Source organism: Varroa destructor, unplaced genomic scaffold, assembly GCF_002443255.2.
Source record: "Varroa destructor unplaced genomic scaffold, Vdes_3.0 BEIS01000001.1, whole genome shotgun sequence".
NCBI classification, from domain to species: Eukaryota; Metazoa; Arthropoda; class Arachnida; order Mesostigmata; family Varroidae; genus Varroa; species Varroa destructor.
Window position 1 is genome coordinate 66,103,810 of NW_019211454.1, and position 25,008 is coordinate 66,128,817.

The 25,008-nt window shown below is 41.8% G+C and overlaps 1 protein-coding gene across 16 annotated transcripts in view; it reads right to left on the reverse strand.

Annotated features, from left to right (window-relative positions):
* Positions 1 to 1,971: 1,971 nt before the first annotated feature.
* The window catches only part of LOC111252268 (uncharacterized), a 28,893-nt gene continuing 5,856 nt past the window's right edge, over positions 1,972 to 25,008 (reverse strand). For 11 of the 16 annotated variants that reach the window (XR_015318513.1, XR_015318512.1, XR_015318515.1 and 8 more), the window contains 4 exons: positions 24,393 to 24,647; positions 23,178 to 23,236; positions 22,801 to 22,900; positions 21,008 to 21,454 (listed from right to left, as the gene is read on the reverse strand). The gene's annotated coding sequence lies outside the window, so the exon portion shown is untranslated. Of the gene's footprint in view, positions 2,305 to 21,007; positions 21,455 to 22,800; positions 22,901 to 23,177; positions 23,237 to 24,392; positions 24,648 to 25,008 lie in introns of those variants that run through there. The other 5 variants (XM_086976702.1, XM_086976701.1, XM_086976704.1 and 2 more) reach the window with 5 other exon arrangements.

The window sequence follows — 25,008 nt, forward strand, 5'->3', positions numbered from 1 at the left end:
TCAGTCAACATGACTCATTGAAAAAGTTGGCGTTTAAATTTCCCACGCTCCGATCAAGGTCAACAAAACAAATTGGCTTATTATGGCCGCTCAATATTTAATCTGTCGTTGGGCAGCGCCGTCCTATTTTCTGCACAGAACCGAAACGGAAGGCGAGGAGCAAACGCAAACCTCAGCCCTGGTCTAAGCAGGAGCTATTTTTAAATGTGATGAGACTATAAAGGTCTGACGCACCGAAAATTGCTTGGAGAAAGCAAAACAGTGGATCAGCAGTTCTAGGTAGCCAGGTTGCATTGAGTCAGCAAGACTATTCCTCAGAAAACATCCAGACGCCAGGGTCCCGTTATCTCGTTTCACCATAACGCTGGGTCGGTCACCATCATGTAAAAGTTTGAATGTGAGGTCCTCTTGCGCCCTCCTTACTTTGCGGATTTTCTACTACCCTACCACTATGCTTTATGTCGAAGGCATATGAGAAATGAAACGCGTATGGGTAAGAGGGCCATCGAAATGTGATTTAGCAGCCTTTAAGAAACCAAACATGTCGAATTTTGGCGAGGTCAAGTCAAACATTCGGTTGACAGATGAGAAAAACCATCCGTTATGAATGGGAGTACATAACACGTACAGTACGATCCTATTTACCAAAAACGGGTTGTACCCATTCACGACAAAACGCTTTTACCTAACCTAACACTATGCAACATACGGGTACTAATATTTATGTTCGATTGTGTGGCTATTAAGGTGTTTGGGATTTAAGTGGATTTTATTGAGAACGTAGCCGCCCCGTATAACGAGTAAGCAATGTTTCTTTAATTCCAGTAGAAATTTTAAGGTTGTGTATTTAAGTGTTTTTTTTTTTCATTTGAAAAGAGCTTGTACTAATATTTTCGGTAATAATATTGCGTTTTATTTTTTGAAAATTTAGAAACACATAGAAAACATGCAAGCCTTTACCAGTCCGGCGCACAGAATTCGATTTAATGATAAAAACATTGATGCAGGATTTTAATACCCGGTATCTAAAACGGGCCTAAGTCATGTATATAAACGCTGAATAGCTAAATCTTGGCTGTAGTTAGGCTTCAGTGTCAGAAGCAACGTGCTTCCTTCCAAAGTGGGTATTCTTACAAACGAATGCGGATTATAGCCAGATACTTAACTACATGGTACTATAGACATCGCACGGATGCACCAACTTGGCACAAAAAGGCGCTAAAAGCGAAGTTTAGCTGACCAAGATATTGTTCATCTATCAGCTCTCTTTCACTACTATGAGCCTTTCGTTCCGATAGCAGTGAATTATCCTAACTCACAGGAAAACTTGCCATAGTGATCCGTGGGCAAAAAGGCTTGCTGAGTAGAAGTGGCCCCTTACGAAAGGACGATTCGCGGACGACGGCATCGCAGCCAACTCTTCAGTTGTTGTATCATCTTCGACCAACCAAGGGCCATTCTAATACTTTTGAGAACTTTTTTCTGCCCGGAGAGGCAGGATCTTTATCTTCTGATACCTATGCCTACCAATTCGATAGGGCATAACTTAGTACTCCCTGTCTAACGGTAGAGTATTTTGCCACTGGAACAACTAAATAAAGAACAAATGTTTTACCTAACTTACAACAACTCGATAAATTTTGTAAGCTTTTAAGTTAAGCATCCAAAAGATAAGCTCGGAAATCTCTGATAGCGGTAAGAAACAATAATTTGACACTTACTTAGAAACTGGAAAGACGTTTTGTTTACTTAATCTATTGTACCTAGTTCTACTGTTATAAATCGGTAGAGACTTGCAAATTTTCGAGTCAAGTTTCCTTTGTATGTAGTATGATTCATATATATAATGCCTTACAATACTAAGGAACATGTGAACGTGCAGTACGTTAGTAAATCTATTAACGACGTGTGCCTTAATTTTCTAAGTCCAACGGTGACCAGTATCATCTACATTTAGTTTTTGCCACACATTATTCAAAGCGTTTATATTTATTGTCTATCTATTGCTGGATATGTTTCTCTAAGTATCTTCTTAGCGACCCGATTCTGCTTTGCCGGCACTAATTTGTGCACGATCCATCAAGTTGAAGTATTCGGCATAAAGTTTATCAACAGGCATTTTATCATATATGGTGAAATGTTTCCCTGTGATATCGACCAAAGATCTAATAACACTGTTACTTAGAGATAACTCGGAAGAGAGCAGCAGCGGGGAAGACAAAAACCCATGACGCGTTTTCAGGAGACATCACCGCACGCTGAAAAGGCGCATAGAAGGTGCGACCTTGCCTTACTCACTTTCTCCTGAAAAGCAAAATCGTTTCGAAAAATAAGATGTTACAACGTCTTTTTGAAATGTTAATAGTCTCTGTTTCTTGGTTTTCCTGAGTCAAATCTGCCGGCTGCCATTTTCAGGGGTAACGCGTTCCAAAGTAATGGGCGTTATCGTGTTCTTGACAGCAGACCCGCGGGACTCTACAGAGAACAAGTGATCATATACTTAACTGTTACACATTCCTTAGCCAACGTTTCTTCTAACTTTTCACCCCATTCAAACGATCTGCCTTACGTTCACATCCCCCCCAGGAGGCGAAACACGCCTTCAGGCGGTCCTCAAAGCTCGTGACACCCATGGCCGTTATGACAGTGTTAAGCACCTTCTGGCAGTAAAAAGCAAAGTACCATTACTATTTCCATTAATATTATTGAGCTCAGCTGAGACAACATTTGAATATACCTAAAAGAGTGCGAATTCACGTAGTACGCAAACACATATGAAGAAAGAAATTATGACTAGGTGACATAGCCATAAATGGAGAGTGCGTCAAAATTTTAAGAAAGTCGTATATCCGTCACCACTTTGTCAACTCGCTGATTAAAGAAATCTTTTATTCTAAATAAATGTGAAATGTTCTGATTTAACTCAACCCACCGTTGATCCCCCCCCCGAGGCTATAACATATTGCAAAACTCGAACAAAGCATGTTAGCGAGGACAAATGTGGAGGAAAAAAAGGCCTACGGTTACAGTTACCGCCAGTTAGATACGATATACGGTCAGTATAATAATTTTTAAAGCATTTCTGCATTTGTTCTAAAAAATAATAAGTTTTTCTGTCAATCTTCATTGAAGTCGCTGTGGTACCCTCCTGATCTGTGGGTGATGCGCTACATCTACGTTTTTATCATTGTTCTTTGAAGGTGTTCTATAAACAAGTTGTACACGGGACAAGAGAAAGAATAAAATGATTCGGGTTAATAAGCTATCTATTATTATCTCTGGACCGACCTAAACAGTAGATTGTTAGATTGATCAATGGTAGACGATCTATTACTAGAGAATACCGTCTCCATAAATTCGCCCCATGACGCGTAATACGTATTACTGGACACAATTCAAAGTTTTTATCTAAAATAATCTACAGGATGTGGCCATGTGCGCCGTAGGACTTGTGCCGGCCGACTATTGCGCCACTAACGTAAACATAGAATTTTGCAATTATTAGATACTTCGAATTTTCCCAGTAAGACTGCGTTCAAGGAGTAAACACGCATGGAAAGCTCTGTGTCCGGTGAAAACGTCTAATGCTAAATGCGTGTCTTTAAAGCGGCTACAAGGTAAAGCATCGTTCAGCTTAACTTGAGCACCATCGAAGCTTTCTTGTAATGCTAAAGAACTCTGTATCATACGCATGCTAATTCTACCTCGAACGCTGTACCTTAGCATTAGGAGCAAGCACACGGTGTGGGTCAACGAAATGGTATCGGTAAGAAACCTCTGTAGGACGCAATATTCTAGGCGGGTAAGCCTGCCGTGACAGCCAGCAGCACATAAGGGTGACGACACATTAATTTCGCCTTTACCCGGCGATGGCACATGAAAACCGATAGGGGCAGCGTGAAACCTTCAAAGGGATAACACGAGAAAGGGCAGAAGCTCTATCGTCGAGGTGTTCCTCATACGAAGCACATGGCAAGCTGATGTCATGAAGAATAATGCCATAGACGTTTTCATCAAGCAAGCCTAATGCATACTTAAGTCAGGAACACAAGAAATTGCATTAGCGCAAATAGGAGCTGGGTACCCGCATAACTTCAACGTTTACAAAGAGCTTGCCACATCAGTAAAACCGTAGAAGATGTCTACTACACTTTCTAAGTATTCGGTTCGTCGTTTGGCTAGTAAACTACCTCTTGTTAATGTGCCATGTGGATTCAAGCTCTACATAAATAAATAAGCAAACATATACAACCACACAAAACGAAAAATCTATATAATGATTCAGAGATGAAAACACCTTTGAGGTTTTCTCGTTTTAACTTGCCAAGGTTAAGCTAAACGAGCTTTGAATTATTTGCATTTTGCACGCAATCCATTGAGAGACTTGCAGGAAGTTATGGTTTACTATAGCGCTGAAGAATCATGAACACACTTCGTCTTAGCCGATCGAAGGTGTGTATATATATATAAAACAGACGCGAAGTTCATCAGATAGTGCGCTGAGACCTGATAGGTCGGTGCTATCCTTCCTACACTGATTTTTTGGCCTGCTTTCACAAAGAGGCTGGGTAGCATATACAGGCAGCTCACGAATCCGCCCGTTCGGCTGTAGGTCGTCCCGCCTGCTGGTTGGGTTAGGTTAGGTTAGGTTACTACATTGTGAGCACGGCGGTTCTGTGTGAATTAATCGGTTCGAGTGAAAATGAGCATGTACATGTACGTATACGTAAATATATAATATGCGCCACAAAAGTTTCGACAACTTTGAAGATATAATTCCCTACTTTTTGTAAATGTATATTTAGTTAATACAATTAACTTGAAGCGAAAAACATTCAAATATTACCTGAAATCTTAGCAGCCCTTTAAAATTGAAGAGAAGTTCGATGTTTTCTATTCGTTGATTATACCCTCCATCCCTATTTTGAAACGTTCTTGACCAGCCAGTTGTAAATAAAAAACAATCTCATTTGAAATAGTCCTCCAAATCTTCAAAGTTCACTATCTTTGATGCTTTTCATGGCAAAACACGGATTCCTATGACGGTTTTATCGATATTACTCTTCACTGATTTCTAATGGTTCTCGGCCGTAACCAGCAATTGTTAACTCAAATGGTACCGTTCAATCTACAATGCAGGCGTGTGATAGAAGAAAAGAAACGGAATGTTATTCTGTCCAGCAGTCCTTTAGCAGACTTAACACTTTGTTCCTTGCTTGGCCTACTGTCTTTTCGGCCTTGTGATCAACGTCTCAACAGATAGCTTTAGTGCGTCATGTGCAAATATACCTCGTATACGCCTACGTTATGTCTACACGTGTAACGACTTATGTACGTATATGGAAGTATATGCATACATGAATGTATAGATATTTATGTTTTAGCGAATATAACATGCTGTAGAACGATATTACGCTAACAGCTGGTGAGTATAATCTACCAGGGTCCATACAAGTGTATGAGTACTCGGACCCAGCGTCCTTTCTATTTATCTTACACTTTTTCTTCCTCTTTCGTTCCGTTCGACACCAAGCGGAAGAAGTACCCCGACGTCATCAGGGCTGTCGCTTGTTGAACAGAGGAAAATAAGAGTGACTACGGAACGCATGCATTATACTGCAGTAGTAACAGAACCCACAGCTTCACAGGTCGCAGCAGTGGCTCTTAGAGCGGCAGTATTCAGGGTATAAATCGATATGGATCGCCTCGCATTACATAAAGCACTCGATGATGAGAGCAGCGGTGGGCTTGCCCCGGTTCATGTTCACAGCGAATAACGAAGTTGAGGTCTAGAACGACTAAGGACGGAGGGAAATCGAACGCGGACCCTTTCCATGGAATCTCTGCAACGGGGTCAAGCAGCCCCGCTGCTGCTGCTTCTACTACAACCAGCTCATGAAATAAATAACGGTGGAGGGCTCGGACCCAGCGAATGAACCAGTACACGTAGATGGCTATAGATCAGCACTGTCGGAGCGCCATTTCTCCGTCTTATCCAACTCCCTAAAGCCCCCAAAGCCGGTTGCCAAGACACCCGTCGGCTGAACTCCATACAAGAGTTGCTCAAGCGTCACCATGATTACCCCATGGGTGTCTTCAGCTAGGGTTGTTACGCATGCGGGAGCCAAATATTGCTGACGTTAGCTGTCATAGTGATTACGTAGTATGACTAACAAACGCAGCCAGATTGTTAGAATATAGGGTTTGATTATTTGTTTTTTTGAGCACTCTCAGATGTGATTTTTCGATCACATCAGAAGTTCGATGCAAATTACAGTGGTAACTTCCAACAAAAATTAACAAAAAAAAAAAGATCGAAAGAAGCATGTCATCGATGTGTCTCGAACACGAATATCTTTGGTAACACACAGGAAGCAGCTTTGGATCACGTATGAACAGCGACAAATACGCCATCCTATAATGCGTACAGAGTCACTCGCGCTTGAACGCATACTACCAATACTTACATTATATTTAAGATACAAACTGGCCCAGTATCGTACGATCTACAATTATTACGCGCTTCTTCGTCGTCCTTGTGACGGCCGCTATTTCAATCACTGCAGTATCATTTGCTAAAAGACGTGATGTCTTCCAAATAAATAAATAATACGTTTTAGCTTTGAGGAACTGCTCGTCCCAGTTTTTTTGCTATACCGGTTGACGTAGAGAACACACTTACTTTTACCCTTTTACTTTTTCAATTGAAGCAGTAATTCTCACAAAATCATATATTTCTCTAAATTATATCTGTTGTGGCTTGTCTTTTGCTAAACGCTGTTGCCCCCTGAAAAGGTGACCTCGAATTTAGCGAAGTTTTTTTTTTTTTTTTTTTTTATGAGCACACAAAAAGCAGGCCCGGCTGTGACTGTTAGTCATCAATAAGAGTTCGCACTTTCCATGCAAATGCAGTAATTACCATTTTTTTTTTTTTTTTATAAAGTGAGCTTCTGTCGATTCGTAATTGCTTTTCAAGGTAAACAGAGAACAGGTCGCAGATTTTTCGTTGTTAGGGTTCCTGTTTGCTGATAATAATACACAAAGCATACGCCATTACGTTCCCGGATGGTCGACTATTAGCGTACAGCGTGCCAGTTCATTCCCCGTCATTTGGCTGCTGCAACTACTATGGACCCGAAATTACAATGCTATTCTGCCTAATCTTGTACTCTGCATTAAGCATCCTGGTGCGAAAAAACAACTCTACAATCAATAGGGCTTGGTTCATTTATATGGAACGACTTTAACCATTTTTTCTTTAGATAGCGGTAACTAAAGCATGATCGAAACAATTTAATGTGGCTTGGGAAAAGCCAACAGTTATGCCCCCTAATATTTGCCCATCCTATACGCGGGTCGGTTTCATCACAATAACGAATGGTACTAGCGACTCCGGTTCGTTTGTTATTTTACGCTACGTTGACAAGTTCTCTATTTTTAGATCAATACTTAGTTTAGATGAAAAACTCCCTTTCACTGTCGATATCACTTTGTACCTAGATCAGGACTTTACCGTTTATAAGACTGAGACTACTGTAAAGCTGTGATGATAAAGAACAAAAGCAACCTATTATTCATCGGCGCTCAACCTATAATTAGAACCGAAGGCAAAATGTCGTGTAACGCAAGAAGGGTCCTAAACGTAGCCTAGAGTCCCTTAACTCTGCATGTCGTATTGTGTGCAATGCAGCTCTTCTACATACAGTTCCTATCGAAATATAGAATATATCTGATTGTAAATGAAATCAGGACAACAACTAAAATAAAATACCGAAATATACTATTATCGGCTTTGTCAATGTAGCGTTTCCGAACGCCACACAACTACGCCATTAGAGTATACGCCTATAAGATCTGGTTGCATTATATTTTCTTTGGTGGCGCTCTGACGAGCAGCTGACCATCAGTCGATGTTAGCGCCAAGTCACGGACAAAGAATAGTAGCTTCTGTTATTGTAGGCCTTTTATATTCGTTGCAAGATTAGAAGGAAAAACAGGGACCCGTGTAACGGCCTTGCTATTTGTTATACCAGCGGAAGCCAATATTGGCCACAGTTTCCTGCTGGAATAGGTCAAATTGACGATAGACTATGCTAGCTTCTTTATTTGGCACAGTCCTTACAGACCTTACCTAAACATAGAACGGTTGTTTCTCATTGGCGGTCCTTTTTAGAAATGCTGCATGAAAGACATCTAGGTAGAGCAGGGCAGAAAGACCTATCGGCTGCAAAAACAGTCTTCCTCTCTTTTCCTTTATCTTGGCCCCCCGGCTGTGACATCTGTCACCTCTGACAGACCGGGCAGAAGCGCAGAATAGTTTATGCGAACGCAACCTTGCTCGCTATGACGGTCATGCCGTTATGAAAGAAGAACGCTCAGTGCGGTCCAGATTAGGGATAGGCGTATGACCTCTACCGTCTCACTTATTGCGACAAGTGCGTGATTATGGTCGGCTAGTTCGATTCAGTTAAACAGGCCAGGTCAAACTTGTGTAGGCCTGTGGCCGAGCTTACATGCGATGGAATTGGGAATGAATGTATACGGGTTGCCCGATTTCTTTATTTATCGTCCATGTATCTCGACATAGCTATTCCGATGTCGCTGAACGAGTCGCATGGCTTTAGACTAAGGAGATTTCGACAAACATCGGAAAGCAGCCAAACTACCAACCCGCGCATTTTGTACCGTACGCCTTACGACAACTGGTGTACGCACAACTTGTAGAATAGATTTTGTAGTCGCGAATTTATTTGCGACGCCCGCGTTTTTAAGAACATTGAAAGATTTTTTCCTTGACTATTTTCTGCGTCTCTTCTGTAGACAACAAAAAGTTTGTACCGTATTGCGCTGATCCAAATAGTTTTGCTGCGTTGTCCAATTGCTTAGTAAACGGGAAAAGGGGAATTTAGAAATAGTTCGACAGAACTAACTAGTTCATACTTATGGAACGGACAAGCACGACACCTAGTTCCAATGTCTAGAACTTTTGTGATCTACATAGCTAAGCCGACCTTGAGCCGATCCTTCCACAAGCAAAAATGACACGCTAGTCAAAAAAAGCTACATGTACATGTACATACGAAATACGCGTCGTTTTTAACTTCTGTCTGCATTTTTTATTTCTCCACATCAATGTTTAGGCAGATTATTCGCTTTGAAATATAGTCACATCTTTAAACTTCACGAAGTGCTGGGTGCTTTTTGACATCTCCTTCCTCGTCGTTATATGAGAGAATTAGGTTATCTGATACAGCGATTTCTTTCTCGCTGTAAACCTACAGCATCATCCACATATGAGAAGCATATGTGCATTTATCGCTAACGTATATCAACGTAAATTTAACTGTCTACAAACCGACTAAAAAGTGCGAAATCGGGACATTTTACAAAAACTACGGTCCTTTTTTTATCATTACTGGTGTAAAAAAGGCACATCGAAAACTACACTAGTGAGTACTCATCGCTGACTTATACCGTTTCTTTCCATTCCTGATGCTCGTGGGCCGCCCTGCCCGATTTCTCTTGTGGGACAAACCAGCCTTGTTCACCCCTAACTAAGTACTGTTACAGCGTCCGTTTTTCTGCAAACTATCTCTACGCTATGTAAAACCTGTACAAACATACTCGAGTGTTTGTTAAGCCGCCCTTTGTAGGTGGCCTGGTCGTCTGCCTGACTGGCTGTTGTTTGGGTGTTTCGCTGGCTGGCCGCCGTGTTGCACGAGGTGAACAAAGAGCCTTCCTTCCGTCAAAGGGATGCTAGCGGTGCGGATCTCTGGAGGGCGTCGACCGTGCGCAGAGATGGATTTCGGTTCAGTAGCTATGACAGCAGATGTGGTGCATGTGTGGAAGAAGAAGTTCACTGGAGTTCGCTAGAGACGACTAGGGGGTTACTACGAAACAGGGCAAGAAATCAGCTAGGAAAAACGACTTTAGAGAGTTCCCACAGTATCCTTCATTTTGGCTTACCTAAACAGACCTTTGAACAATACAAAGCGTGTATCCGCAAAGTTTAAATTTAGTTCGCTGCCTTTTCCTGCTGTCAGGACTCAAAGAGGAGACTCGCAGAGTTTGCTAAATCTTTCTGAGAGTTTAGATTTAACACGACTATCCCTGCGAGTGTAATAAATACTTCATGCTGACAATACGAAGCCAGTGTACCCGATTAGACCTGCTGACAAAGCCTATGGGAATGGACAGTACTATGTAAATGCCGAGGAGATCAAAGTATTTTTTCTCAGTTTACGAGCCACATTTTTAAGCAATATGCAGACATTGTATTTAGCTAAAAGGGTAGCAGATTATCAGGAATAGCACCACCGTAGCAATCTTCTCATTATGAATCACTCATGACGGTGATAGACGATGTGTATTTCGCTTACCCTGCATGCTTCCTGGAGGCCCGTGGCTGGCTGATGTGACAAGGCTAACTTGTCGACGATGATGCGCTGTCAACGAGGACTTCCGGAACGACTTCCTGTCACCGCTTCCTTTCGATCACTTTGTATTTCGGTGGTCATAGTTCCAATTCTAGTTCAACAGCCGTCCGTCCGATAACGCACCATGGGCCATTTAGCGAAGCCACTCGGTTCAGCTTTTGGTCGTTCCATTCGGGTTCATGGCGAGCTATTTGTCTCTCAGCCGCAAGGGTAAATTCTAGTCAAATCAATGACAGAAACTGTAGTGCCGCGAGTAAAACTCCTACGTATAAATTGTCCCTTCCTTACGTAAGAATTTACCTCCTTGTTGGTCGGGTGAGGCAAACAAAATGACCATCAACAAGTTGAACACATTTTGCGGAACGGAAGTGCCGTTCCTGAGGTAGGGACTTCTTGCCTCTTGCACTTGAATGTCCGGTGATTTTGTAGCTACTCCTGATCGAGCATTGAGCTTCTGGATCATTGCACCGACTGGCGACGGGTTTCACACATACATCTGCGAACAGTGTCGAAGAATGTAAACCGAACTCCAATCGATCGGTCCGTACACACGTAGACACATGACCATTGCTCTCGTAAGTTGCAGCAATCTGTTTCCCTCCATTTTGCAATCCACAAAAGTCGGTACCTTGTATTAGTACAGATATGTAACGAAGTGTTAGAATTACAAAGCAATGAGCTGCTCAATAAAACAGTAAAGTCCGCTCACTCCAATCGGTAGAGACTATTTTTTTATTACAAACATTAAGTTTGTATTCATTGCCTAAGTCCTGTGAGCTAAAGTGGCTTCGAGATCGAACGAGCTCAGCTAACACAGGCATATTTAAATATTCGTAGCACCACCACGACTTCTTGTAAAGTTTTTTTTGTAGAGATACCCAATGAACGGCCTATCTAGTCACGATTAATGCGTTCTAATGTATTCATGCAATAGTCAGGTATCCTGCGGAGCTTGTCCCTACTTCAACAAGAGCTAGAGATTATAAAGTAGTTAACTGTTGTACGTATGCGTTAGGTTGTTTCAAGCGAATCCAACGTACTTTGCAATCGACTAACTTTAGAATCAGTTGGTTTAAAATGATGACTTTTCCATATGAGTTAGAAATACTCTGTTTTATTTTTTACACATTCATGCCAGCGCTCTGACGGCCTCTGAATAGCCGTATACCTGCCATTCATGTTCGCATATGTGATCTTTTCATCTATGACTTTTCGAAGTACATCGATAGAAGGATTTGCTTGCCCACCAGTCGCCCTTTTTAGGGCATAGGAAACCCATTAATTACATGGACTTAAATCGGGAGCATAAATGGGTTGAAGCCAAGGTTAGCTCTTCTTTCGCTCAATCCAGGAAGTAATTGAGGCATGGCGATGACGTGTGGCGTTATCATCAGGTGACCAGCCTACGTGCTTTTGATTGCCGTGCCAATGGTTCATGAGATAGCAAGCTGCATTCATAGCTTCATTTTCGGCTACTATCTCATCCTAGCAGATGTCCATTGCAACTACTACCATCATCTACGCCCGGACCTACCTAGTAGCGCCACCAAATTCGATTTTATTCCAGAGGAACGCTGCTTCCAGCTAGCCTAGAATCAATTCATTAACTAATTTTTTGTTCAGTTTTCGTATTTTTAGTATTTGGATTCTAATTCTGTAACACATTATATGTGAATTTTGTGAAGGCCCTTAGACTCTAACATCTGCTTTCATGAAAAGTCTTCTTGGATTGCGGCAATGCGTCCTTATCCTTCGGATCCCAACATTTAATCACCTTTTTGCTGGTCTTCAGCACTCTGGTCTCTGTTCTTGGAATGTTTGCATCATTCGGGTACTGTGCTTTCACTTAAGGATTTCTTGTCTAATGTCGTCATGAATCTTCGATGGATTTCCGCAGTGTTGTGGCCTTCGAGGAGCAAAAACTAAACCACTGAAAATTGATCTTCTAGACGAAAAAGCGTTTTTCCTTCTGAGGTCATTTCTCCTGAAGTAGGCTCAGTTGGTGCTACCTAACAAATTTCTAAAAAAAACTGAAAAGAAGTATTCTCCAGGTTAGTTCATCTCGAAGTTCGCCAGATTCGTTTGTAAAAGCCTGATCTGTATGTCAGCATGCAGCATCCATCATGCTTACGGCGAACCTGGAAGGCACTGTGCTTTGAACTAGCGAATTTGCACGATAATGTTAACTTATGCAAACGAGTATCAAATTCAGATATATTTTAAAGCGTTGCGCCTGTAATTGGCGTGGAAAATAAAAAAAAAAGCCGGTAAGTGATTTCTTATTCTCGTAACAGGAGAGAACGAAATACCAGTTTAAAATTTTAGTGAAGGATAGCTAATTTAGATAGCCGACGTTCCGGTGCATATTATGAGTCTTCAGTGTCTCATCCATCTTTGTTTTGCTGGGCTTGTGATTGTCTGATGATTTAGTACGTTAGTCAGCTAACAGGCGAGGCTTTCAATCAAAGCAATGTCGAATACTGAGCACATTGTTATAAATACTCACAGCGCCTTCGTTAGCTCTATTGGCTTTTATGGGCTAATGTGCAGAAGCATTTGTTGATCACCACCCCTAGTTGCTAGGGAGACTAGAACAGACATTTATGTCCCCACCGTGGCGCTACCTGCTAAACGTAACTTTTTAACGGTGACAGTGTGTATTAAGTCAAGGGAGGAACGAGTAATGGATTTGCTTGGTTAATTTATTCCTAAAAGTGCCCTAGAACCGTATGCATAGACATTCAAATGCCGGAGCTCTCACACATGGCACACGTCTCGAACACATCTTAGTTCGATATTTTACAATATATATCAAGCAAACATCGTGTTCGATAAGTGTTGATTGTTGAAACGAGCATGGTGTCATATACCCAATGGGATGGTTGTCATCAGCAGACGATCGAGCAATCTCACAAAATCAAGACATCTTGGTGGCAGCATAAGTCGTGCGACTGACTGATCTTTCGAATTGTAAAGTTGTTCCTGCTTTTTTTCTACTGCCGGTGCTGCTGTATCGGCCAATTCCCTGCCTGAATTACTCATGTAGACGTTAAAAGGTTTGAACAAAGACGAAACTGGAAGCGCGTGCCGGTTTGTCCTGAACGCTGACATTGTTGCGTTACTGTTGCTTCTGTTACTGTAGAGTTCCTAGTTATGTCTTATTCTAGCAACAGTTGTGATGGGACAAGGCACAGGGATAGTGGAGTATCATCAAGGCATCATCGAAAGTTGAGCACGAAAGCCTCTGCCTACTTATTCGACCTGTGCTTAGTTTATTCGTCGGTAAGTTCGACGGCAACGTAAATTTGAATTCGTTCTACCAGCTGTGGTCGCTCCCATAAGGTGGATCACGTCTCGGCTTCACGTCGAAGAGACGCTGATGTATGTAGAGAACAAGCAACTTGTACAGGTATCACTGCCACTACTTTTGGCGATCATTCGGCTGTACACAGTAGACCCCCCTAACAAGTGTTGACTTTACGACAAAAGTTTGCTTCCCTGCCACGAATTCTGTGCTAAGAATATCGTGCATCTGCGCGCATTTATGCACCTTCATGCACAGAGACTTAGAAAGAATAGCAACAAAATGCAGATTTCAAAGGGATAAAACCGCATAAAAACTCTGTGCGGTAAAACGTATCGAGTACACAAATGCAAATGTATTAAGGAACTTCATTCAGTTCATTCCAGATGTTGATCACGGTTGAAACCTGTTAGCGTTCAAAGGGTTATTAGGGGAAAAGGCTATAGACTAGACACGACGTAGGGAAATGTACTTTGATGCTTGTTTCTAAATTCGGCAGCTTTATGTATAGGAAAATCAAATTGAAACGTGTGTCAACACTCAGTAAAATATTTAGTGCATTCAATCTTAGGACGTTTTAGATACGTTAACCTACGGCAATATTCCTGGTTGCTTCCTGACACACAACACGGATCATTTCATTCATTACATTATAGTCTCACATTTCTTCTTTATATAGCGAAGTTAATGGGATTAATGTACTCTAATACTTACTATATCGAAAGATAATTTGTTTAAGGTTTGTAGAATATTTTGTGCGGCTTGGAAAGCAGGACCTCCTATCGACAAAACTTTGAGCCCTGGTAATTATATCTGTAGCGGCTGTAGGTTACAGACTTTAGTACGTGAGTGTTTTTATACATTACATAGCAGTTGCCAAACGTTTTTTTTTTTTATTTAAAGTCACCCTGGAGAGCTATTTTGTGATCAAATTATAGAACATATTAACAGGGAACACGATGATGATTTGGTTTTCGAGTCTGTTGATGAATGCACTTAGCTTTTTACTAGATATTGTGAAAATGCAGCCTCATATCCTTGGTACACGCACATACACTTGTGATAATTTATGTATATCAGAGCCCCTCTAATGGTATGTCCGACACAGTGGAATCTATATACGACGAAACAGGTAACGCTTCGTGTGATTTCAGTTTTCCAGGCGCTGTGACAAAAAGCTTTAGTTTTGTGTATGATAGGCATACCCTCACCCATCTTATCCTCCTGTCTGTAACGTAATTTGTCATAAGCCTGGGTCGCTTGAAGATGAACCCTCTCCCTACAGAAACGTGACGTTCATAGGCTTAGAATGTCGTTGAGGTAGACAACCTTTTTGTCGTATAGGTCGTGCGTTTGATCTCGTAGGAAGGAAGGCCAATTACTTGTATACTATAGGAAACTACGGATGTAAATAGTTTAAGGGTCTATTTAGGGAAAGCGGTTTGAAAAGTTGGCGAGAGGAAAGTTTCCTGTCCATTTGACGGGCTTTCTTTCTCCTTGATTCTATCTGTAGAACTGGGGCAATGCTTTAGCACTAAGGTTACAAATGTACAGAAATAACGGATGTAACCCAAATGATCTAATCACCTGCTGAAGAAAGACAAAGATAGAGATACATTTTCAATGACTACATGTCTCAGAATACAGGATTAACCGAAAGCCAAAGCTTCGTATCATCTTCGATGACCTATGACCAATACTGTTTTGCATCATCCTTTCGTTTTTATACAATGTTTATCACGAGCATGACACTTATCACAAATAATATATATACTTATTAGGTACTAACACACAAATGTGCTACTAGAAGGCATAGCAAGTAATATGGGGCTACGTACATGACACGTACGATCGAATGGCGGGAGCACTACAGCAAGAACAATCGCCATTTATAGTTGGCCTTCTCTGCTGTAGCTTGACAAGTAACGTTAGTTCAATCACTCTACTGAAATATCTATTGCACTTAACTTACTGAGTCAACAAGATATGTTGTAAGAAACCGTTCGGATAAGGAATACATCCACCTAAAAAGTAGTGCATTTACAGTGGTACATGTTCAGGTAGCCACGATGTTCATTAGGTAAAGCTTTGGCTAGTAGCAGCACTCGATTCGGTCGCCATGGATCGCAGCAATAGGTACCTATTCTTCTAAAGTGGAGTAATATTCGAAACATGGGCTTTATCTGAGAAGATATCCTTAGTCTATGACCCTCACTTCCATCGTCATAGTTGCCAAAGTGACGTTGGAACTGGTAGTTCCGTTGAGATGAGAACTTAGGTGTCGTGAGACTATGTGTAACGTTGGACACACAGTCGCCATCCTACATGAATGCAGATGGATACACCCCTAAGGCGCACTATGAACGTGAACAACGCGCACAACGGCGGGGTAGGGGTATCAACCCCATCCGACGATCGATCGGAATGCAAAGAATGTGTGAAGTGATGGGAACTGAAAACTACCTTCACCCTCAAAGCCGCTAGTCGGCGAGTGGCACATCTCATCCTTACCACCGCCTCACATCTTAGGACACCCCTAAAAAGGACTCGATCTCCATCCAGTGACGATAGTGCATCCATCTGCAATATACTCTCGCCAAAACGACTGGCACCGTCGAGATCAGTAGCATGTTGTTTCTTGCCCCTTCGTGCCCGGACTCGAAGTGTACAGCACGGAACCCCCGAGATACCTTCACTGGCTTTCTTTTTTCCGGCGACGATGGAAATGGTAGCGGTAGTTTTCCCGCTAAGGAAGAGGAGCAGCTGGCCTCTGCGTTAGACGAGTAGAAGCCATCAGATTAAATTCCTTGCAATTTTCACCATTTTGGCCAGCTCCAACGACGATAAAGCTGCTGGGTGAACGAGCAGGATGAGCTACGGCAGAACCGAAGGAAAGTGACTGCGTTGCTGTCTGCTGGCAAACGTTTGGCTATTACCAAGTGCTGGATAGGGCTTCTGTGGGAAATTGCTGCAATAGACAAACCCGTCGACACTGGCCGCCACACAAATCAGCCTGACCCCCAGTTCTCTAAGTGCATTTGACGACGTACGAACTTGCATAACTTGTTATTGTTGGCTCGTCGAAAAAGTATTGACGGTTGTTCTAGGTAGATTTCTAAACTTCCTCACATTGCCTGGAATGTGTGGAAGTGCGTTCCGTCGACGTTGCTACCATTTGAAAGACAAGAGCCGGCAGTCGTAGGAGCGCTAAAGTGGCTGAACTACTTTTATTTCGACTTGGCTAGAGCGCCTTCAAGATGAGTGACATTTCTGCAAAGAATCGTAATATTTTACAGTCTTATTACGATGAGGGCCCACAAAAAAGATACGCTGCTTATGGTCAAGACGCACTATCAGAGGAAACGGCCCAAAGATGCTTCGGCCGTCTTCATTCTGGAAATTTTGATGTGAAAGATACTGTCCGTGCTGGTCGACCAATTACAAAAGCATCGGTAGTATTCTTGCTAAAGCTGGGCAAGACCCGATAAATACGTAAATAGCCATGATATTGTTAAGGGACTAAAGATTGACCGCCAAACCATTTGACCAAATAGAACTTGGACGCCACGTACACCAGTTTATTCGCTCGTATATTTATATGCGAAACTTTCTCTTCCACGAACTTTCCGCGAACCACTTCTAAAGCGGTTGATCACTGTTGATCGCACACGACAATGATCTGCACATAGAAAAAAATTATTAAATATGCTTTACATTGTTTGGCAAAGCTCAAACAGATGCTTAGAAAAAATTATGCCACGTGTCTACTGGGATTGGAATTGCCACCACCTGGTTGAACGATGGAATTGGGCCTCTACCTCTCGACAACGAGAAAGATTACAACAGGCCACCGAAAAAGATCGACACCGAAGCCTTCTTCCTTCGTTACAATGTTGGACCATATACATATTTAGCTGCTTAGAAGAAATTAAAAGAACCTCTACGGGTAATTTTCATGAGTTTGCCATAAAGCCTTGGTCTTGCATCACCCGAATATCATCTGCTTCAGCCTCTGCGGAGCTGCTTTGACGATGTTAATTTAGTTTCAATGGAGGGATGCAAAAATCATTCTTCGTAATTTTTTACTATCCGAGGAACTAGCAAAGTACCACAGTGATGAGATTATGTTGTATAAAAACAGCTACAGGGACTGCGATTCAAATGGTGAACTTTAATTTAGTAATTTTGAAATACAAGAATTAAATTTAAAAAACGCCAATACTTTTTTGACCCCGTAAAATTTATATTCGAATAGAGTATCGTATGGAGTAGAAAGTTTTGGCAGCCCAAAAGAGCGAATTAGGTATTTGAATGGGAACAATTTTGATCGATACCGATCGGACATCAGTTAGTACGTTACTCAAGACGTAAACACGTATTGTATGAATCTAGCACGACCATACAGAGATGACAGTTGGTAGATCTCCAAGGCGCAAACTAAACTACTTTAGAAGAAGAAAGCTCCAGAATCTCTTCTATCTCAGTGAATTTTAGTTTAACTTTAGACAGATTCAAATCATAACTTATTGTTATCAGCCGAAAAGACCAGTTCGGCTACATATAAAAGTAGTTGTTGTTTTCAAATGGGTTAAAGGAATCGCTCCTGGCACTATACTCAGCTATTTGGTCAATTCGGCTTTACTCTCGAATCGATGTCTGCCACGAAAATGAAGGCGAGCTCATCAGACTCATCGGATGACTTCGCCAAACACTACTTTGCCTGAACTTCAAAGGCCCATAACATTTTGCCTCATCACAACCTAATCACAGTACTTCTTATCAAACAATTCGCTTTCTGATACAAATACTGTATTGTGTACTCCAATGAACAACTCGACCCTCTAAAGACGTGATTGCTGCGATACGTGCGAAATATGCTGTACTCTATCGCTCAGTTCCTTCCTATAGTAGTAATACCCTGTGCACGGTGTCATTCGAAAGGCTGCCATGTGCCAGTCACGAAAAAAAAACGTACGTCGACGTGCTAGATTTTCAACGGGGAAGTAGTTTGCATGTTGCTGTGACAATGAGGGCCGTTGCCAATCTTTTCTGATGGCCTTGCGGCTATTTTTGTGGTCGACGTTAGGCTTGTTATTGGTGCTGCTGATATTTTTGCTGCCGCTATTGTTTCGTGGTGGCAGTTGCTAGTGCCATCTGTCTATTGGCCTTATTATTTCCTAATTTGGAGATAAACTTTACGGTAGCAATACGAATCCAGGGGAATTCCTATAAGTGTCACCAGCTCAGCGGGCGATTACTAGAGGTTACTATTGCCATAATCGTTAACGCGCTGCTGTGCACGTTGACAAAATCTCGGATTGATCCGGGCGCAGAATGGCCAACGGAGCGAGATTCGTATTGTTTTTTCGAGTCAATTGACTGCACAACAATGTACCGCTGTATGTACGATGGTTCCCGTACACGGTACTGTAATGCTATTTAAATTATAACATACATACATGCACGAACCCCCTCAAATATAAAGATATATGCTATACTCCATTGCTCTAGTTGTCCCCCCCCCCCCCCTGTGTATTCATGAAATATTCAACCATAACGTATTAGTTGAAAAGGTTACTTCTAAATTTCCTCTCACACTGTTAGAGACATAGGATAGACGTCTGACCACAAGAGGGAAAATAGATTGCGGATATTTAATTGTTTTATCCGAAAACTACTATATTACATAATTTTGCCGGTACGATATCCGCTATTGAGAGCATAGTCAAAACCATGGTAACGGATCGAGTTAGTACGTAAGGGCGAACTTCAAAACCAATAGAAGACATTTATTTTTTGGCTAATGAATTAAAGCAATATATATATATATATTCGAATTGCTTATCTACGGGCCTTTTTGGGCATTTCAATTCTCAAGTAACGATATTCAACCCAGTCCGTTCCCTTGTCACTTCACCTGAGTTAATTCTAACCGCCAACAGCTAGCTTTGCCCTTGTAAAAAAAACTACGCATCTACAATGGATTATATTTTAAGTAATTGTAAAGTGGCGTGAATAATCATTTTACTGATTACTTACTGGTGTAATCGATCAGCTAGATAACAGATAGATTGATTGATTAGATAGATTGATTGATAGAAAACCAATTATTGTAGTTTTCTTTTTTTTATTATAGAAGTAATCTTATTGCAGAAGCTCGAGATCAACCTTTAACAGGATGATGGAGTTTAGATAACGGACCACCTTTTCTACTGAGACTATTGGGTGTGAACGTTCATTTTACTGTTGCCCAATCGAGTATCACGATAAAAACTTACTTAAGAAGTGGTTTAGGATATTGTAGATTTTACACCGACAACACATGTTTGATATCTATGAAAGATTATTAGTACACGTTTTTGAAACTATCGCGTAATTTTGAGACTATCAGAACTTCCGAACGCGGTTCTTGCTATGAAGCCGACAGATTTAGTAGGTTTCGATATTGCGCCCCACGCGTACCTTTTTGAACACGGCAGTTTAATTTAATTAAGAATTTTAACATGAAAACAGGGAATCTTGTCTTTAAAATCAATTTTGGCACTACTGAACTTCTATTAGTGAAAAGTTCTGCAGTGAGATAGGTTTCATCGAATGAATATAGCGGGCTTGAAAACGTCTATCACCCCTTTCCCTCAGGATCATACACTGCTGTGATGCCTAACTAAGAATACTCAAAGATTTCAGCAAATTTCATGTTCTTACCTACCATTTATTATGTAATGGTTTTGCTTTCCGAATTTCGCCAACCTTATGGACTCTCGAGCAAAACCGCAGTAAAGAACGGGTCGTTAGCTTTACACGAATGATCCCAATTTTATAATAACAAGCATGCTTAATCACGATGCTTTGTTTTTGGGCTACAGCGAAACAAGCTCAGGTTTTTTCTGTTTTCGGCGAGTTGCAGACTCTGGTCTACAGTGGCATGTGGTCACAATTGAGATAGGATTTATTGTATAATCCATAAGCGATATCTACTATACCATTTCAACTTACGGTAATTAACTAAATATTCTCGTTGAGAAAACGCCTTGTTTGTTAAGCTGTATCGGCACCTCGATATATACGCAACATATCCCGTATATGCGAATACGTACACGGCAATTTTCAGTGCACCCAATACGAAAAGCTAAAAGCTATCTTCAATACACACACACAATAACATAATTCTAAATAATTAACTCTATACAGCTGAACCTATACAACAGGAATCAATTTTTATTCGATTTTTTCAGACTATTCCACTACCTTTGCCGCCCGTAGAAAATTTTCAGTTTATTTTATTTTTTTATTCATTTGTTTATTTACGTTTATCGTTATATAGTAAACTGTAGGTAAAATACAGAATTAGACAGTGTCATTGTTGCGGGTCGTCCTTAAAGTTTGAAGTTTCATTGGAGAAGCCCTTCGTATGAGTTCGCTTTGAAGCTGTTGTGTTGCCTGCTAGTTTCAGCCGTTTTTTCAAGTGCTACACATACAATCTGTTCAGGCTGATAGTAGGCCTAGCGTTTCCTTACTATGTTCAGCAGGCGGATTCGATGTTGCTGGACGACAGCCAGTCCCCAGCGGATGCGTGCAAGATGCGGAGTTGCTTTTCTCGGTCGATTGCGCAGGAATGTCGATAGTCCCCTCTCATCTTAGATGGCCGGCATCAACATCCACGTTCGCTCGTTTATGCAGACCTCTTTCTGCTAACGTCCGGGCGGGCGACAGTCTGCAAAAGCAGATCAGAATCGCTCTGAGTCTATCCGATGTGATTTTTCTGCCTAGTACAAAACTCGTCACCTCGTACCAACGCTACGCCATCCGCGTGCGAAAAACATAGCCAATACGCTCACTACGAAAGGCAGCGGTTCGAAATAAAGCTCAAATTACTCGAAGGCATAGGCATATGCTTATGTGCAGTTATGCTGGCTTGTTTGCAAAAATAACTTCCGCATTACCCCGTTAAGCTCTATTTGGGAGGCTGCTTTAGACTAGAGGAACGACTCAGTTTTGTCATCTGGGTCTGGCCAGAGATCATAGAAGATAATGCTTGTTAAAGCTGTTATTTGTCACCATTGGTTAATTACGTTCCATTTTAAACATAGGACCCGCTCGTCAATTAGATGCTCCTGTGTGTGCGCGAGGCGGAAATAAAACGACCGTGCTCTCAAAGCTAATACATTATAAAGAAAGCCCAGACCATTGAAAAAGTCAATTGGGCTGTTTTGAAGAATACCTATTAACTGTTCCCGAGCGCCAACGAGACAATAAAAAGGATCAGGGTTTTATCTTGGTTTGTTACACGAATGGTAACACCTGCTTGCCATGCAAAAACGCGACGTGTTCTTAATCATGCTAGCCAAAATCATCATTTTACGCTCCTGCAGAACCGAGTAGGTTTAGTATAAAGCGTATTTGTTTTTTTGTCACATGGAATTAGACATGTCGTCGGGCGGTATTCATTGTCATTACAGCTTTTGCCAGTGTCGTTCTTTTTATCGATGTTAAACCGACCGGTGACGGCCATTTTCGCTAAAAATAAACTCGAAAATGCTTGATCATCAGCGGAGAACAACAAAAGAAGCCTAGCGACAGATTGTGCGATGGTTGTAGACGTACCGCTTTTCGTCCAGATCAAGCTTGTCCACTTAAGATTATGTTCTCGAAAGTGCACGTTTTGAAAGCCCAGTTCTCCAACGTGTTCTACTTCCGCCAAAATATATCTTAAACCTAGGAGGCAACTAGACACACATTGGTCTGTGTGTTTGTATTATCACTTATAACTTTCAATCTATCACTTTAACTTGATCACGTAGCACCGCCTCGGAACATCAACAATAAAATGGCGTGCAACTGAAACGTAACAAACGAGCACGAGCACATTTACCCCTTGTCGGACACTCCTTGTGTATTCGTGCTATGGCCTGGAGTCTGCTCGTTCGGCTACCATTCGATGATAAAATGGCCATTGTATTTTTGGCTGGGGCATAGCAAACCTATAGCTTATATAATGATAATAGTTGACTGCGCTAATATAAACGGCACAATGTGCAGTGCGTATTTTTACACACTTACCGCAAGATGTGGCCACGGAAGAATGACCGAAGTTGATGCGCATGTGTATCGCGACCAAGTGTTACGTATATCCATTTGAGAAGGGAAAAAACGATATGGCCTGAGAAAGGGATAAGATTGGGCGAAGCGGGAAATGCGCTTGATTGCTCCACTGAAAAGTGACTATTGTAATAGGCTCGCATCTGTTCATGGCATATGCGCGTAAGTCCAAAGGGAGCAAACTGCGACGTAGCCCTGCTAAGTTATTATGTATCACAGCTGTTCGCAATGAAGTAAATTCAGCTCGAGGGGCGGTACTGCATTATACTGAAGTCGGTGTCAAGCCGTCGGTATTACGACCCAATCTTATGAGATGGACGGATTATGTCGATACTTACTATTAGGATGAATCGTGTCTATCGAACCAGCTATGAGCTTCAATCATCTGTTGAGATACCTGGTAAACACACAGATAGCTATTATTATGAGTGCAATTGTAATTAGTTTATCGGAAGAACAGCTGTGGCCAATTTCCAAAAGTATCTATGAAACATTCAATAGATAGAGAAGGTAAAGGAAAAACCAGAATAAGTTTTGGCGGTCAGTATAATCGAGACAATCACATCCGAACGATAAAACGCCACTACTCATAGTGACAATTATTCCATGAACTATTATCGATGTAAAGAATTATACGTTTTACAACTGTTTTTTCATTTAATGTCAGCGTAATTTTTATTAAAGCAAACGCATGAGTTACCGGATCTTAATTTGCAGTGTTTTCCTCTTTCTTTAAAAAAAAAAACAGGAGACACTTAATTACACCTAAGCCTGCTGTGTTTTCCACTAAAACCCTCTTGCGAATTTTTTTAGCATTCATACTGCTATGTCTACACATCCTCTACAGTACCGCGTTCCCCGCTGTCTTCTTTGCGTCAATGCGTCGCTTTGGAAAATCAATCGTTCCTTCGTTCCTGCAACGATACTGAAGTTCATCGAACTTCCGAGGAGAACACGAGTCCACTAGGAGGTGTGCCTAGCAAGGGCACTGTCGGAGAATGAGGATGGGGAGATGTTTCAAGAATTGTCGTACCTAACAAAACGGCGAATACCCGCGAAAGGAGAGCGTCACCGCGTACGGGCACCCGCAAACTGTCGCCATTCTACATCTAGTGTATCTGTCTGCGCATAAATGTATGTCGGTTATACGTTATGTGCCGTGCTGTGTATCTATGCGGTGCTACTGTATTTTCCATTCGCTTGGTGGCTGAAGAGAGAGATGGAGGGGTGCTGAGCCCCTGGTCATTTGCCAGTCGTTTCGTCTGTCTGACGCTCGCTGTTCCAGATGGTTTTTGGACATTGGCCGACCAACCAATTGTGGGTCGCGAAGCGACGTCGACGGGGCTCTCTTTTCATAGGTTAGCCAGTAGTCTTCTATTCTGCCTCACTGAGAAATATGTACAGTTAACTTGAGTATGCAAGCGGCAATAAAAGATAGAATAACTAAGTAAGCTAAGACGTATGAGGCACACGGTGGTGTCTGTTTATTGCTGACGTTGCACTCGCCGTAGATTCTATGGGCTAGAAAACGAAAGGGATACAAAAGAACATACAGTGTCAAAAGGTCGCCGAAACCGATGGTCGGCCAAGCGATGAATTACATCCAATTACCGCCGTCGCCGTCGCCTAAGTGCGGCAGCGGCAACACGAGAAGGCGTATCTGGCAGCGGCAATGGTGACACTTAGTTCTTGTCAGATCTGCATGACGAGAGTGAGCGCGGAACGAAGAACGTAGATGTTGGTTCTGCGCTTTGATGCACGAGATACAGGCTGTACCGCGACTCGCAAACGCTTTTTCGTACCATTCACTACAAACAAATGCCACACGACAGCTATTGTACTGCTTGATCATCGATTTGGGTGAGACACAGTGCGCTGGTTAAACGTTGCAAGTTCTTCGGTAACAAAAGTTCAAGAGGTGTTTGTTACAAGAGCTATTAGAAAAGCTTGCACCTTATAAGTCACCGGGTAGATGAGGCATATTGTATAATAATGTCTAGAGGGGCTTTGTTTTAATTGAAGTGGAAAGGAAGAGCGCAAGAATGAAAAGCAAAAGATCACCTTATTGAGAGATTTTCTGTGAAAATGCAGCAGTGCTGTAGACTTACGACCCATTGTTATCGCTCACGCTTCTACAGCCGTAACGGCACGTTTTTCTTTATGTTAAAT